This window comes from Artibeus jamaicensis, unplaced genomic scaffold (genome assembly GCF_021234435.1).
Source record: "Artibeus jamaicensis isolate MK-2021 breed Jamaican fruit bat unplaced genomic scaffold, CSHL_Jam_final contig_3126, whole genome shotgun sequence".
Taxonomy (NCBI): domain Eukaryota; kingdom Metazoa; phylum Chordata; class Mammalia; order Chiroptera; family Phyllostomidae; genus Artibeus; species Artibeus jamaicensis.
In genome coordinates this window covers 14,537,524-14,550,590 of record NW_026521723.1, presented here as the reverse complement: position 1 = coordinate 14,550,590, position 13,067 = coordinate 14,537,524, and the positions used below count along the sequence as shown (strand labels likewise).

At 35.1% G+C, this 13,067-nt stretch overlaps 1 long non-coding RNA gene across 1 annotated transcript in view; it reads right to left on the bottom strand.

Annotated features, from left to right (window-relative positions):
• Positions 1-13,067, bottom strand: part of LOC128627062 (uncharacterized) — a 72,303-nt gene that overhangs the window by 20,030 nt on the left and 39,206 nt on the right. The window contains exon 2 of the long non-coding RNA XR_008391140.1: positions 11,663-11,727. This is a non-coding gene — a long non-coding RNA (uncharacterized LOC128627062). The remainder of the gene's footprint in view (positions 1-11,662; positions 11,728-13,067) is intronic.

Here is a 13,067-nt window from a genome sequence, read left to right as displayed (position 1 = left end):
TACATGACAGGGAAATAAGCCTCTATTTAGTTTCCATCTCTTTTCTTTTTTTAATATATTTTATTGATTATGCCATTACATTTCTCCCATTTCTGCCCCCTTCATTCCCCTCTACCCTGCATACCCCCTCCCACCCACATTCCCCCCTTTAGTTCATGTCCATGTGTCAGAAGTTCTTGAGCTTCTACATTTCCCACACTACTCTTGCCCTCCCCCTGTCTATTTTCTCCCCACCATATGATCCATCTCCTTTCTTCAAAGCTGATGGTGCCAACTGAAACAAAAGGCTGCCATTAAAAAGTGAGCTGTCAGTCTTCTTTCCATCTCCTAAAACTATTATGACTGATAGAATGGGTAGAGAGACTTTGGCAGCTATGAGCCAGAAGTAGAAGACAACTGCCCACCTGAATATAAATAGAAATGTATATCTTCCCACTCTTATGTCCCTGGATCAGAAACAAAACAATTTGTATTAGACAATTAAGTGATTCCTATAACAAAACAGGTGTTGGTTCAGGCAACCAAATGCTCTCCTTTTTGACTACCACTTTTTATCTGTTCATCTTTCTGTATTCAGTTTAAGACTATACATTTCAGAAAATAAATAGATGAGATGCACTGGGAGACACCTTGTAATGTGTTGTATTCTAGTATGTGTAATTGCACCAAATAAAGAGCTAGGTGGGGAGTGGTGCAGAGGCAAGAATCATATCAGCAGATTTTGTACATTGCCAGGTTCTCCATCTGTTCTTCCTGTCAGACAATCAGGCATTTGAGATAAGGTACTAACCTGTTTCAGTCCAGTAGAGCTACACGGAACAGAAGATCAAAAGATCAGAGATGGGACTGAGTGGTGCATATCAACTTACTATTTATTAGTGTATCTAAAAATATTTGACCAGCACCCAAGTGAACAGAGAGTAAAGAAAAAGTCAATCTACTACCCTATCTGTTAGTAAACAGTAAGCCTGAAACTACTGGCCCTCTATCTGTGATTGTCTAAGTAGAAATACAAAGAAATTAAAGAAAAGAAGACACAGCCTAGGAAGTAATACCGACTTGAGGAAGAGGACATTGGCTTGAGGCAGAGGAGACCAAACCTCTAGTGAGCATTAATGATTGGTGGCAGGGCCAACTTTAGAAAATTCTTTATTCTTTCTATAGTACATAAGGGCATATTGTCTTTATGGAAAACAAAAAAAAGACAATTGACTGAAATAAAAAAATAGACTATTTGACAAAAACTAATGGAGGATTTGAGGATTGATTGACAAGAAATATGCAATAGTTGTAATTAAAATCTGAATGGGATAATTTGAAAAAGTGAAATTAATGATATAGTAATCTAACTTTTTACATAATGTACTTAAAAATAGAAGAAGATACAAATTTGGAGATGGAGAAAGGGAAATGTGTAAAAAAATCAAACAGGAAAAGAGGACAGAGAAGGCTGTCACCTAGGCTAAAAATTAAATGTATTCATTACAGAAAATAACTGGAAAGTTTGAACAGAAGCTATAATTAAAGGCATAATTGAAATAAACTTTGCAGAGGTTAAAAATGAACTGAAAAAAAAAATATCAAAAGTGATTGCTATAATCAGCAGAAAAGTACCCATGTCTAGAAATATATTGAAAACATTTGTGAGATACAATACAAGAACAAATGAATTTCATGACTGGCCAGGTAGTGGGGGTGCTGATTTCTAATTGTCCACTCTGCATCTCTAAAGCCAGTGAACAACAAACAGTGTGTACAACATCTAGTAGGGGATAACATTTCTTATGAAGAGCTTTTTTTCAAGTTATTCTCAGCTCTTCAGTGGCTTATAAAATATAGTATATATGTATCAATTTAAACTACTTTAAAATATATAGCAGCTGATGAACAGCAAAAACAAAATTAAGAAATCCATTATAGGGAAGTTGCATGTAAAATGAATTGATAGGGAGAACTAAAATTATTTTTAAACAGCTAAATAATTATATAAATTAACTTGCAAAACTTAAATCAAATAGCTGAAAAATACTGAATGAAAAGGTATGTGATATAACAATTATAACTGAATAAGACAATATTTTATATCTAAAACTTAGAATTAGAGCAAGAATAAGACAGAGTAATGCAGTGCAAATGTGCTAGATTCCTAATTTTACCATCGGGTGACTCTAAAATACTATTTTATTATTAACTTAGATCATTTGAGGAATACAGATTCCTGTAGTGAAAGTACGAGAACATGCATGGGACCAATCTTCACCAACCTCAGGATAATGGTTCTCTCCGGGGAGTGTGGGACTTGGCTTTCGCTGTATCTATAATGTTTTATTTCTTTAAAAGGAAGAGCTGAAACTAGTAGAGCAAAATGTTAACATCTGTTAAATCTGACTGAAATAGTGATGTCTGTTGTAGGTTAGATTACTTTCTGTAGTTTTCCATATGTTTGTAATATTTTACAGTTTAAAAGATTACTTTTATAAGCTTAAAGATAACCACTAAGTAGACTTTAAAGCAAAATTGGTTCCAGTATATCAACTGAAAAGGAGGAAAGCATGCTCTGTGCTGTGCATGAAAGTGTAGTACAGGAAAATACCTAACTGACTCCTCTTCTTGGAGCTTTTGCTACTCAGTACCTACCCTACAGGTCATTGTTGTAGCTTTATCGTAGAACTGTTGTATGAAATTAAACCTTTTCTTTTCCTCATCTAACATTTTTTTAAAATCTTATATTTCTAACTCTTTCTTGTTTTTAATTCTTCTTGTCTCCATATATATCAACAGCAAATGTTGATATATGCAAATAGAGTTCTTACCTTGGTCTTGATTTTAATGGCTATACTCCCAGTTCTTCTAGTGTTATACCTCTCAGGTGTGAACTGGGCTAACTAGGCTCATGGTTTTAGATGCTTAGTCTTTATCAGGCTAAAAGAACTTTTGAATGTGATAATCTTTAAACCTGTAATTCTCTTTGAGAAATGTATTCAAATAAAATAGTAAAAAATAGTAGAAGATTTAGAAAAAAGGTTATTTACTTTTTATTCACTTTTTGAAAATAGGTATAAACAAAATTTCCCACAATGGCAAGACAGGGGTTGGCAAGAGTAGATTTACAGTTATATGTATGAAAAATAATACAATAATTAATAATAAGTAATGCACAAATAAACTATGTTGCATATACTCACAACTGTAGGGCTATTTTGCATATCCCTGTCTAGTTAGATAAATTGTGGAACAATAATATGGTGAAATTAATGCAGAATCATGTTTAGAAAAACCAGGAAATAAAGCAAGAAAGTGCTCAAGATACAATACCAACTTAAAATAAACTACACCACACTGCATTTGATATTCTACAAAATTTTAAAAGGTACTGTCTTTTAAGTATTTACATAATTTTATGAAAAATAAGCAAAGGGAGATTCACCAGTTTATGAGAGATGTATAACTTAGAGGTTAAATAATATATTAATTTTACATTCTATAGAGAGTCAGAGTTAAATTTTTTATATATTTTAATAGTGAACATATATAGTCTCTTTTGTATAGGTACCAGGCTTAAATCAAGATCGGTGATTTATTTTTAAAAGACTTTTGGAAGAGACACTGAAAATTAAAGTTTTTGAAGATGTGTTTAGAGGTATGTCCCTTGTAAGAGGACAAATTGACATGGTCTTTTTATCAACAAATAAGAGCCAGAAACGAAAATGAAAACTGGCCTCAACAAAGGAAAAGAACAGTCAGTGCCTTATTTAAAAACCTGAAAAATCTGAAAACATAATTGTCTTTATAAGAGTTCAAATGCTGATACACATTAAGGCAATTTTGTAATGTTTATACCAATATTCACCAGGCTTATAAACAAATTTAGCATTGTCTTATACTCAGATTGCATAGAAAATAAATTTTCTATTTCTAAGGATATAAAAACTAAAGCAAGTAATACATTGAGAGTTTTATTCTTATGAACATAAACTGTGATTGTTTACTGTGGCTAAACAATGATGAAATCACTAGAGGCTTCCTAGCAAGACCCAAAGCCCTGGGGAAGCTATTAAGAATTCAGTATTAAGAATTCAGTATTAACAGTTCATGAAAGAAAATGGATTCCACTTACTAAAATGACTTCAAAATGTTTTCTGTAAAATGCAAATATTGCAGCACTGTGAAGTTGGACATTTTTTATAGTTTTTATTTGAATCTTTGTACTTATACAACTGCTTTGTATTATTCCAAATGGAATAAAAAATTATAATGTCTAATTATCAGTGGGCATATAGTAAAGTTTGGATAAGTACACAAAGGAAGAGATTAAGTTTGAAAGAAGCGCAGCCACCAAAGCCATTTGTAGGCCCTCTGGAATTGCCTAATAGTCTTGCACCTAAAGGAATGCAACAGATAGTGCTTGGGTCCAAACTGCAAACTCTTTGACACTTCACCCAGTGACCTATCTTCTTCAATGTCTTATCTTGTTCAGATATTGTAATGCTCCCAGACAAATAATAAAAATTACTGTAACCTGACTGGGCCTAATTTTTTCCATAATGCTCCAGAATTTTCTTACACCATTAGGAAAATACACACACACACACACACACACACACATGCACAAGAGGTACAAACTAACAGTTGATAAAAGGAAAGGCAGGCACTTTTATCTGGGAATAATGAGTCCATGCTTAGAAAACACCAGCAAATGGTGCTTTGCTTCATTTGATTTTTTATTCACTTCATAATGACAGTTAAGCAAGGAAAGTGCCAGGTCCTGAAATTGCTCTTGGTTTAGGTTCTGGGGAATGTTTTCTTTTTTGCAAACAGCTTGTCAGAGCATAAGGAAAATGAAGAGCTTGTGTTTTTGGAATGAGAGAAAAGCAGCATTCAGACACAAATTAGTGATTTCTGTGCTGGCATTTATTACTACTTTTTCCAATTGTATTAGTATTTAATTCAAGTTAAATGGACACCTTTCTTGAAAATATTACTCTTTTTTTTGGTTTTGAATTTAGTCCATTATATAGAATTTCCTAGTTCTTAGAATAAACATTATATTGAACAAAGTGAATCATCTCTACTGGATAGGAATTTACTGAGGGCTCAGAAAAAAACAATAAATAAACTTGGAACCATTTTGTTTTCTCTCTATCCCACTCTCAATGTGTCTGCGTGTCTATCTCTGTGTGGTTGACTGTGTTGGTGTGAGTGTGTATATCTGTCTTTGTCTTTCTCTCTGCTCATTTTGATCTCTTTTTTCTCTCCAAGTCTCCTTCTGACTATTTCTCCCTCCATAAAAAATAGAGTAGCATATTTATGTTGGATTCCAGATGCACTAGTAGCAACACTGCCTGGAGCCTGGCTTCGAGATGTGTGGGCTCTGGAGGCTTCTTCATACTTTGTCTATCAGATCCCACTCAGGCTATAACCTGACATGGCCACCCTACAGGTTCCCTCAGGTACCTCCCGTCTTGTTGCAGAGCATAGTGTTCCAGACCATTACGTTCGACAGAACAGGCCAAGGTCATAAAAATTGATTTTCAATGGTAACATGCCAGTGCAGTCACCTCTCTGTGTCATTGCACATCCTGTTTTGTCTCAGAGCCAAAAAAGAAAGAAAGAAAGAAAGAAAGAAAGAAAGAAAGAAAGAAAGAAGGAAGGAAGGAAGGAAGGAAGGAAGGAAGGAAGGAAGGAAGGAAGGAAGGAAGGAAGGAAGGAAGGAAGGAAGGAAGAAAGAAAGAAAGAAAGAAAGAAAGAAAGAAAGAAAGAAAGAAAGAAAGAAAGAAAGAAAGAAAGAAAGAAAGAAAGAAAGAAAGAAAGAAAAAAAGTTTTAGATGTGACAGTTGGGAGAAACAGTCTTAAAAAAACACTCCTGAGAAGAAAATATAAATTATGTAGAGTTATGTCACATCAAAAATAGGATTAAAATAACCTGGTATAAATATTCATCCATGGCTTGGCAGAGGGCAGGAGCAAGACAAGTGCTTACAGCTTATGGCTAAGAGAGATGTCTTTCAGAGAATTGCATTTTAAAAGAATTTGTGATTCTTTGGGGTCTATTGGCCAAAACTGTGGGGAACTATTTTTTGTTTATTTCCTTTTTCTTTAATCTTGCCATTTTGGATGCCCAATGTCCTGCTGAAATGCATTTCTCTCTAATCACAACAATCCCAGGTGGCTTGCCTCACTCACACCGGGCCCTTAAAGGCTGATGCACTGCAGAGGAGGAAAAAGGACATTATCCTGGTGACTGATGACCCTTTCTATAGTAGTCTCTTTCTCCACTAAATGAACAGGATGCTTAACACGTTTTTAATCATTCCTCCATCTTCAGTGTTTAAAGAACAACCATAACATTTTGTTCCGACCAATTATTTTCCTTATTCCAAGAACGGTTCCTTCCCTTACACTGTCTCCCAATCCTACCTTCTATGAACACTGTTCAATTGAATTCAATAGAACTCTCCATGCTGGTAAAAGATTCTACATCTGCACTGTCCAATACAATAGTCACTAGCCAGACATGGAAAACACCACTTAAACCCCTGAAAATGTTAGTATAGAGTTCCCAAGTAGAAAACTGTTACAGACTCCAAAACTGTCAAGCAATGTGAATGTGTAAGTCTGTACACATACACATGCTTTTATTGTCTAAGAACACTTTCTTTTGAATTTTTTAATCATTTCAAAATATTCACTATCATTTGTTGTCAAATCTCAGCCTCACTAGTCAGCTGTTATAATTGCAGAGTACTCAAGAAGAAAAAATGTGACATTATTTCTAACTTCACTGTTCTCCAAAGAGCTAACATACAGATACTGAAAAGCCCAATTACATTTCACACCAAGTGATCTGCATGGAACAGGAGCAATCATTTCTGATGTGAACTTATGAGGATTTCTCAGTATATCTGAGAAAACCACACTTCTGTTTTTTATTGTTGTTTAGTTATAGTTTTCCTGACTTTTTCCTCATTGTTCTCCCATGCCCTGCTCCCCATCTCCCACAGTCAATCCCCCCACCATTGTCTGTGCCCACAAGTCCTCTGTTCATCTTCTTTGTCTTGCCCCTTCCCTTTCTTTCTTCCATTTTCTCCCTCTCCTTTCCCCTCTGGTCACTGTAAGTTTGTTCTTTACTTCTATGTCTCTGGTTCTGTTTTGCTCATTTGTTTGTTTTGTCGATTAGGTTCCACTTATAGGTGAGATCATATGGTACTTGTCTTTCACTACTTGGCTTATTTCACTTAGTATAATGCTCTCCAGTTCCATCCATACTGTTGTGATCATGCCTGTCTCAGGTCATTCCCCCCTTGGGGAATCTTACCCATCATTGGCTAACCAATCAAACATTGGGGGGCCAGTTATGGATGAAGTAAAAGGAGCAGAAGTGGTGTTCCTGCCAGGGAGATAAGCTTTGTCTCCTTAGTGGCTTATGGTCCAAAGGTGCTCACTCAGCCTTAGCTATGGTGGGGTTACAGCTTCTGAAACCAGGCAGGATAGTTCCCAACAGAGCAGTCTACCACAGAACCTGAGCTTATAATTAGTATCATATTCTCCATGCATAGGAAAAGCAGCAAACCAGAAAACTAAAATGGTCCATTTTCAACAACAAACAGCATCCTCAGCAGAAAATTTCTGATTACATGGTCAAAGTAATTTTTAGTATATTTATGGCTTAAAGCAACTAGGACTTAATACTTGCGACTACAATAGTACACTTAATAATCATAGCAATAAGATGCTAAAAGTGACAGTTAAGAGATTGTCTTCTCTTGATAACAGTTACATGTGTTATTCACCCAAGATTTAAAAAGTATATAAATATTGAGATATAATTACATTCTATTCCAAACTTTTGCTATTTTTTTATCACAAATAGGAAATATACTACTTTTCTACTCCTTAGGAAACATTTTATTGGAATTTATATTCCATTGACTTAGAAAGTCTTTTTTTTTTTAATTGTGGTAAGAATACTTAACATGATATCTACCCTCTTAGCAGATTTTTAAGTATACAGTACAGTGTCGTTGAGTATAGGCACAGTGTTAAACAGCAGATATCTAGAGCTTATTTATATATTTTTTATTTTATTTATTTATCTTTGAAAGGCAAGAGAAGGAGAGAAATATCAATTTATGGTTGCTTCTGGTGCATCCCCTGCTGGGAACTGGCCCCTTCTGGGAACTGGCCTGCAACCCAGGCATGTGCCCTGATGAGGAATTGAACTGCGATCTTTTGGTTTGCAGGCCCATGCTCACCAGCTACACCAGCCAGGGCTTTAGAGCTTATTTATCTTGTATTTCCTTCTCTCCACAGCCTCTGGTAACCACCATTATACTTTCTGTTTCTATGAGTTTGACTATTTTAAATATCTCATCAAAGTATTTGTTCTTCTGTGATGGGCTAATTTCACTTAGAATAATGGCCTCCAAATTCAGTCATGTTGTGATTTATGGCAAGATTTCTTTCTATTTTAAGGTTGAATAATATTCCATTGTGTGTATATGCCACATTTTGTCTGTCCATTATCTGTCACTGGACATTTAGATTTTTCCATATGTTAGATATTGTGAACAATGCTGCAAAGGACATCAATAGTCTTTTTGACTAAATAACTGGTATCCCTATTCTTTAACTATTTCTTCTTTTTCTTTTTGATTGGACCTTCTTTTCTATAATATTTCTCACCACCGCTTAACATTTTATGTTACCTGGAGAAAACTGCAACCCCCAACTACAAGATCAGAGGATGCCTGTGTCAGCTTTGGGTGATGGGCACTTTAACTCTGGCTCATTTCATCCTTATCCCATCCATACCAGATATTCAGAGTAGGTCTTTGCAAAGAAGCTGCCCCAAATGAGTTTGGGTTTTGAAAACTTAAATCATATGTGATTAAAGATATGGAACTGGGAGTAATTAGTGGTGGCAATTTCAATTCTTTCTCTTTCTGCCTAAACCAGGGAAATATCAGAGTTAAAAATGGCCTCAGACATCACCTTGAATTCTAATGCTGGGATTATTGACCTGTTTCAAAATCCCAATGACATAAAAATAAATAAGCAACAACAACAAAACTTGCTCCTGCATAAAGAAGAGGACTTTGTTTTTCAACAGTTCTAATCATTAGAATGTTCTTTCTTAAATAAAACATTTCTTTCTCTAACTTTTCCAAGCTAAATCTAATTCTCTATGAGGTCAGAAATAAATCTAATAATATTTTCTGCACAACAGTTTATCAAATATTTGCAGAGTTCTTATGTATCTCTTAACTCTCCTCTCCTCCAGGTTAAATATGTTGGGTTTTTACTTTATCAAGTATTCCTCACCTCCAGGATGTCCATTCACTTCACTTTTCTGAATGGTTTCCCCTAAGTTAAGTCAGTTGATCAATGTCTCATTTGCTGACTAGAAACAAATATACTGTGTTAGCAACATTCCATCAGCCTCAGTAGACCTCTTTCCCTGTCCTGGATATGATCTCTCCAATCACAAATCTTCAGAACAAATGAATGAGCAGTCACATTATTTTTTTAATTGTCCTGGGTCTTTCTAATCAGTTTCTCAGTCATTAGAAATATGACAACAATTTGAATATCAGGAAACTTAAAAAAACATTAATGATGATGTTTCCCTTGTTCTTACCAATGTTTTAAAAGTTTTTGTGTTTGACCATTAGTTCCTTGTTGAGGGTTAAATATTTTACTGATATGGGTTGCAGTTTTGCATACTTGTAAAGGAGGGGTTCTAGAAGCAGATTTACCTAGTTCTGCCACATGCTACCTATGCAAAAAAAAAAAAGCCTATTATTTTAGCCCTCTAAATTTCTATTTTGTCACCTGAACAATGACATACTTTGTAAGGTTGTTAGAGTTGAATGAAATAGTGTGTAAAGCACCTCATACAGTGCTCAGTATATAGTGAGTGCTCAAAAAATATCAGCAATTATTATTACGATGTGAAAAGTCTTTTGGTGCTCTCATGGAAGAAACACTTTGGCCAGGTGAGACTATTTATCACTTTGCTTCTTCTCTTACAGTCTAGTTAGGAAAATAATGCTTTATTATGTTAACCAATTAAAGGATAATTCAAGACATTACATCCTTAAATATGAAATAGGTAAGTGTACATGGACTTATTTTGGGCACTTCAGAAAAGGCAGATCTCAGACACACAAAACACCAAGAATGTCTTCTACATTTTCAGTGTCTGTTTCAAGATAATCATGACCTTCCCAAGATATACTCTACAGCTAGGACACAAATCCAGATGAATCAGATTCTCAGAGGGAACTGAAATTATGTTCTCCATTGTAGTATGTTCTGAGGATCTCCAACCATAAGCTTTTAAAAATAATTACAAGATAGTTTTGGGAGAGGTAAACAATTACTAACTCTCATAGATCAAATTAATAATTCATAAAGTCTGGAATTGGGGAGAATTATTTGAAGACTGAATTGATGGACTATCAGAAATAGTCAATGACTGCTCTTGGGAGACCTTGAGAAAAGTGATCAGGAAAGGTGGCACTTGCTTTTAATAAACCTCAGATTGCTCAGATACATCTCCTAACTAATGGATTGTGACATATGTAGCCTCGGCTTTGGCCAGCAGTGATGCCCAATGCTATAATTGCCTCGCATATAGAGTGTCTGTTTCCAAAGAAAGTTGTTGCTCTGTTGAGAGAGTAATTACAAAGCTGCCAGAGGAAGAACAGTCACTCCGCCAAGCTCACCATGATTTATTGGGAGTATTTGTTCTCTTAAACGGATCTGTCTTTTTCTTCCTGGAATGTTTTCACACTTCAGTATGAATCTCTCTTCCCTTGAGCTCACCTCATTTGTGTCTGAAATATTGATCTGGCTTATAAAGGACAGGGCAATATAAGTGTGTGTGTGTGTGTGATGCGGGGAGAGAGTGTGTACACGTACAGGGTATTCAATGACAGGATTTTTTTCTTCATATCATTTTGCATGACCTAGGCAGATTTGGCCCAGAAACTGCTCTTTCTCCTTGAAAATTTGGTTGAATATTCCTGCCGTTAAGAAACAAACTCTATTGTGAGAATGAAAAAGACCTTCAGTCTTTTCTGTGGCATTTGTCTCTACACTCTGCAATAAGAAATTATTTATGAAAGCCCACCAATGCAAGAAAATCATAATGTTTGTGACAAATTCTTTTACATCTATTGCAGATTAGCAGCTTTAGAAATATAGTCTCCATGGTATCCGAAATACCAAATGTCTGCTGTTACACAAATGCATCTTGCTGAAGTTTGAGGAGAACCTTGGAAAGTTGCAGTTACCTATATCCTCTTTGGAGAAGAAATAAAAAGTTGTTTGTAGTTAACTTAAACATTCCATCTCTCTGGGGAAATACTTTCACTTTTCCAAACTTGCAGTCATTGAGGCACAGTGGAAAATGTTGGTGCACACCAAACCTTTGCTGGAAACATCACCTGTACATCTGCCTCTGACTTTTCCTCTCTGTCCTGACAGGGAATGGTTGCTTGTTTCTCACTTTCAATAAAATTGTCAGTAGCAGTCTTAGAAAATTAAGTTCCTTTGGTGGAAAAAATGCTTATATTTTATTAGACCCAAGTGGTTCAAAATATTTAAAAAATTTAAACCATATTCAAGCCTATAACTCAGGCACTTGGGTTCAACATACCTCTTCTGTCAAAAGGTGCTCGTTGACCAATGTTTCTTGCCTCCAATCATCAAAGGAAAGTAAATCTGTGAAAAGCAAATTAAACCATAGGAATCACTGTAGGTTCCTTGTTTTTGAAATTGTAAAGATAACCATTGCTTTAGAAAAGCTTAGTGGCATTCCTGTCCCCAGGACAACAGATTTCATTATGTGACCTTTCTTGATACCATTTGCAGTAACAGATATTATGTGACTATGATTCAATTTTGAAATTATTTTCCTTTTTGTAAGCACCTCTTCAACCCTGTGTCAGACTCAGCCCATGTAAATTAAGATGACCTTGCACCCTGCCTGGGCTGTGGGGATAGTGGACGAGTAAGTTTGTTGTCATGGTGTTGAGCTGAATAGCAGGAGACATGGCTTTTAATTGCAAACGTATGCAGTGAGAAAGTGAGGATATTATCTGAACATAAAAGTTATATTCAACTAATCCACTAGTTTTCTTGAGGCAATTTATAAGTTCAAGAACATTAGATATGTTGTAATTTAGATATTTCCACAACAAGATTTGTTATTCCCACCCAACAGAGTATTGAGAGAAAAATAGAATTAGCTAAGAAATAGAAAACCAAGTTTAGAGATAAATTTTTTTCTTCTTAAATGGGTAATTATAACAATGTTGTTTTTGGAAAAAGTGCTGAGATTAGTTTGACTGAATACTTGAATAAATGAATTAGGGTAAGTATTATATAGGAAAATTGCCAAATTTGCAAAGGCACATGTCAAACCAATGAATAAACTTAACAAAGAACATACAAGGTCTATTTATTCTATACTTCTTAAGAGCAACCATGTGCCAAAAATTGTTGGGGATGCAAATAAACAGCTTCTCCTTTTAGGTGGTTTATATTCAAGTATATGATTAAAATGCTACTTTAAAATTAGAAAATTAACCAGCAAATGTTACCTGTCCCACCAAAGGAGTAAGTAAAATATTATTAAGTTTCCAAATGCAAAGCATTTTATTCCAGCTTGAGAAAAATGAAGACTTAAATTTTCATAAAGTGATAGAATTCACATGTGAACTTTGGGCCTCTGTTCTGTATAATAAAGCACCAGGGCTTTCTAAGCACATGGAATAATATAGTAAAGGTAGGATAGAAAAAAGTAGGCATAAATTATATATGTGAGCAATAAGAAATTTACACTCATATGGTTATTATTTTTATTGATAGCACAAACAGTAAGCAAACAGGATGTGTAGAGAACAATACTGGGGCTAAATTGTGAAGCACTGTAAAATGTTGAGTAAGGGAATTTGGCCTTGATCCTGAGGTCTAAGAGTTCTCAACATATTTCGTCCTCCTCACACTTGACAGATGACATTAACACTTGCAGCATGTGGTCATAGATAAAGGTATGTGCA